The 4,736-nt window shown below is 36.7% G+C and overlaps 1 pseudogene; it reads left to right on the top strand.

Moving 5' to 3' along the window:
- Positions 1–1,666: 1,666 nt before the first annotated feature.
- LOC117913273 lies at positions 1,667–4,280 on the top strand (annotated as a pseudogene).
- Positions 4,281–4,736: the final 456 nt, after the last annotated feature.

Genomic DNA, 4,736 nt, shown 5'->3' with positions numbered 1-4,736 from the left:
ATTAAGCGGGGCGAGGTAGGTATGCGAATTTCTTATATCTGTCTTGCCTAATCTCATTCAACTTTTTTTCGAATTTTTTTTTAAATTAAAAATATTTTTAAACTTTTTTAATTACATTAAAATAAATAATGAAAATATTATAATTTTTTATAACTTATTTTATTGAAAAGTATTTTATTATTATTATTATTATTATTATTATTATTATTATTATTATTATTATTATTATTATATTAAAAAGGAAAATAAAAATTAAATTAAATTAATTTTGTATATAATCAAAGCGGGATGGGGCAAGATAGGCCAAGGCAATACCCGAACCCCACCTAACTTGTTTATTTAATTTTTAAATCTTTCCTTATAGGGGCGGGATGTGGATATTATCAAGGCAAAATCTAGGCTAGTTGTGTTGATTATTGGGCAAACAGCCTCTTTGTATTCTTTCTGTTTGGATCTGGGATCGTGAACACATAATTAAACCATATAGTAGATTTTCAATAGCTATCAAACAAAGAACTCTTTGTTCTACCAGGCATTTAACAATGGCCTCCCTGTTGTCAACTGACAAACATCACCAGAAAGCCATGGTAGATGCCCTCCTAAAGCTCCTTACTGACAAGAACCTATGGCATAAATTCTCCAAAATTGACCTAAAGAACATCAAATGATTTTTATGGCAAAAACATTGCCTTAACCATCTAACATGCACCATCTCTGATTGATGAAACTGTCCTATTTTGAAGATCCAAGACATATGATCCACAGAAGTACATACAAAATAATTAGAAACATCACTATTTAATGTTAATATACTATGAAAAGGAAAAATGTTGAAAAATGTATTTAACCAGTCATTAAAATTCGAAAATTGATTAATCGTATATATATATATAGAGAGGATATATCGACATTTTTCAACATCAACCAACCATTTTTGAAGAATTAGCTAATATTAGTCATGCTAATTACTCTTTTCATATACTACATGAATGAGTGGACATAAAACATAAATATTTTTAATTTTATTTGAAATTAAATATCAACAACTTGTCAAACTACTTTGACATGTAAGAATCCATTGTTCTATCAATTTTATTTTGTTAGAAGTTAATACCAAATGCAAGTCAAAGTCCATAAACCGTTAACCAAAATTTCAATGGCTAACTGGACACTCTCCTCTCATTCTTCATCCCAATTTGGATCCCCACATTTCCTCTCCTCGCAAATTCTCCATTCAAAAACTCCCCCTTTTTCTCAGGAAGCTCCCAAGGAAAAACTCCCAGGAGAACTCCCACACTTTCTTCCCAAAAACCATGCTTTCCTCTCCTAATGGTTTCTTGTCCTTGCGTTTCCAATAGCCTCCCTCTCTCACAGGGTCCTTCACCTTTCTTGGGGGACCCTGCACTTCTCGCTTCCTCTCTCCCTCCTCTTTGCTCTCTCTTCATCTTTTCCTTCCTCTAAAATCTCATCCACTGCCAACCCTTTTATTCATTCTCGGGTTTTTGGCGCTTGTTTGTTTGCATGGTCAGGTTTTGGGGATTCTACACGTTCAGGGAGCTTGAATAGGCACAAGTTTACGTGAAATTGTATCTGGGTTTTGTTGGTTTGAGATTATTCATCGAGAGACATGAGTTGCTTCCCTTGTTTCACGTCCAAGGTTAGAAAACAAATAGCAAGGACGCCAATTCTAGATCTTCTAGTGAATCACCTCCTCATGGTGTGTATTTAACCTTCATGCATTGCTTTGTATAATTGACCTATCCAGTTTGTTAAAAAGCATTGATATATACACATTTTTACTCTCCTTGACTGATTAATTCTTGTCGGTTTCAATCAAGCTCAATTACATGGTTCTTAATATTTACCTAGCTTTTGTTATAATTAATTCTTTTCTGTTTCGATCAAACTCAATTACATGGTTCTTAATATTTACCTAGCTTTTGTTATAATTAATTCTTTTCTGTTTCGATCAAACTCAATTACATGGTTTTTAATATTGACTTAGCTTTTGTTATAATCCTCGCCTTCGAATAATTACTTAAAAATTAGTAACTATCTGAATTTTTGTTCCCATTTAGAGCCCGTTTAATAGTGATTTTAGGAAACATTTTTAATATTTTTAATACTTGAAAATTTTTATCATTCAAGTGTTAGAAATGCTAGAAACACTTCCTAGAATCACTCCCAAACACACTTTTAGTTTGTGCTGCAAAACCCCAATGCCTAAACTCAATGAAAAATGTGGGAATGAACATAGGATGATTATTTGATCCATTGACCCCCCTTCAGGCCTTGGTTTGCCGTGGAATTATCCAGCAAAAACACATGTGAGATTCTATGAATCTGGAAATTGTGAAAATAGTTTACATTTTAACGTTCAATAGTTTGTAGCCTTCAAATTGCAAGGCTGTTTGGGATAACATTTGATTTATACAGTCAGCAGAGAAGTAAGTTGTCAAACTGAATTTTATATTTGAAATTATACTTCAAAAATGTTTTCATTCCATCCTTTAGTAAATTGCATTATCAGTATATTCCAATAGATGATTAAAAGCATTTTAAAATTCATTTTGTTTCTTGTCCCAGAGGCCAGGAACAGAAATGAAACTCCAAATGCCGACGGTGGACCTAATATTAATGTAAAAGCTTTCACTTTCTGGGAACTGGCCTCTGCAACGAAGAATTTCCGTCAAGAATGTCTACTGGGGGAAGGTGCATTCGGAAGAGTGTATAAGGGACAACTTGAGAATAGTGGGCAGGTTAATAAGAACTTGGTGTTTCTTCCTGGATTTTATCGGTTTTTGGCGGCAACAACTAACCTCAGTTCTTTGATTTTTCGTTATTGTTCGTAGGATGTTGCTGTGAAGCAACTAGACAGGAATGGATTGCATGGAAACAAGGAGTTCCTTCAGGAGGTTTCGATGCTGAGTCTCCTGGACCATGAAAATCTGGTCAATCTAGTTGGATACTGCGCTGATGGTGAGCAGAGGCTTTTGGTGTGTGAATACATGTCATTGGGTTCTCTGGTTGATCATCTGTTTGGTAAGCTCTATACAACATGAGACTAGCTATGTCCATTTGATACACATTATTGACATATTTACTCAAAAATTTCTACTCATGGAGAGCCTCATTCCTTTTTGGGAGACCTCAAGTTTATTTACTAAAAAAAATTGTCAGATGTTAATTAAGGTGTAAGCCCAAATCCGAGAAATGTAAAGTTTTTGCACGTTATAAAGAATTGAAGCTTTTGAGTCAAATTGGTAGTTTAAGCTTTTCCACCCTTACCCCAAAATCTATTGCAGAGATGAAACCAGACCAAGAACCACTAAGCTGGCCTACAAGAATGAATTTAGCTCTAGGGGCTGCCAGAGGTGTCGAGTATTTGCACGAAAAGGCTAATCCCCCGGTTCTATACCGAGATTTAAAGTCCTCAAACATCTTGCTGTGTGGAGATTTCCATCCAAAACTCTCCACTTTCGGGCTGGGCAAGGCCAAGTCTGTTGGCGATAAGATGCAAGTGTCTCGGGTGATGGGGACTTATGGCTACTGTGCTCCTGAGTATTCAAGAGACAGTCAGTTTACTTTGAAGTCAGATATATACAGCTTCGGAGTCGTTCTACTAGAGCTCATCACCGGTCGAAAAGCCATCGACACGACTAGGCCAAATGGATGAGCAAAATCTCGTTTCTTGGGTACATTTTCCCATTAATTTCATCACAATCTGCTAACTTAATTTCCCATTTTCGTGAGATTCTGTGCGTAATACCTGAGTTTGAACAGGCACAACCCAAGTTCAGGGACCCAAAAAAGTTCCAGAGATGGCGGATCCCCTTCTCAAGAGGCGGTTTCCGGAGAAGAGCCTGAATCAAGCGGTGGCAATAGCAGCAATGTGTCTTCAAGAGGAGGCATCAGTGCGCCCCTTGATCAGCGACGTTGTAACAACCCTTAGCTTCCTTGTAGCGTCTAAAGAGGAAAACATGTGTGACACCACCCCTCTTTCCAAGTCTTCCTCCGGCCCGATAGTGGCCATGAAAAGGGCGGAGACAGCTCAGAACACACCTCTGATCATGAGGATGAAGGCAGCGATTGCAGCAAGAGCGGGTCACAGGAGGGGAGTGAAGAGGAGAGCGAAGAGGAACACCAGCACGATCATAACAGGCCGTCCCGGGATGGAAGTGAGCAGTTGTGACCACGACAGTGGAGATGAGTGTCACAGCGCTGTGACGGGAGCCGACGAATGGGGCTCAAATTCAAGCCATAACAGCAACAGCTTATGATCACATACTGCCATGAAAATTTTTCCATATTTAAACTGAGTTTGTAGCGATTTTAAAAATCGTTTCTACAATTTTTAACACTTAAATAACACAAATTTCTAAATGTTAAAAATATTAGAAACACTTCATAAAATCACTGTGAATCGAATTCTTAGTTCCATTTGCCAAATATACCAATTTTTTTATCTTTCTTTTTCTGTTCTTTTTTGGTTTTGGTTTTCATCGGGGCATGATACTTCAGTAGAAAGAAGCATTGAATTCCTCGTTTGTTTAGTGGTACAAATTAAGCCATGGATGGAAGCAAGAGTACTCTCAGGGAGTTCTTCTTCTTCTAAGCTCTTAGTGTATGCTTAAGATTTTAATTAGGTTTCTTTTTTTTCTTTCTTTAGTCAAACACATGCATTTTTGGTTGAATAAACTTGTAAGTTTGATAAGCAAATGACTATTATTTCATGA

The sequence above is a fragment of the Vitis riparia genome, chromosome 4, assembly GCF_004353265.1.
Source record: "Vitis riparia cultivar Riparia Gloire de Montpellier isolate 1030 chromosome 4, EGFV_Vit.rip_1.0, whole genome shotgun sequence".
NCBI lineage: Eukaryota > Viridiplantae > Streptophyta > Magnoliopsida > Vitales > Vitaceae > Vitis > Vitis riparia.
The sequence above is the reverse complement of the archived record's forward strand: the minus strand, read 5'-3'. Positions and strand labels throughout refer to the sequence as shown.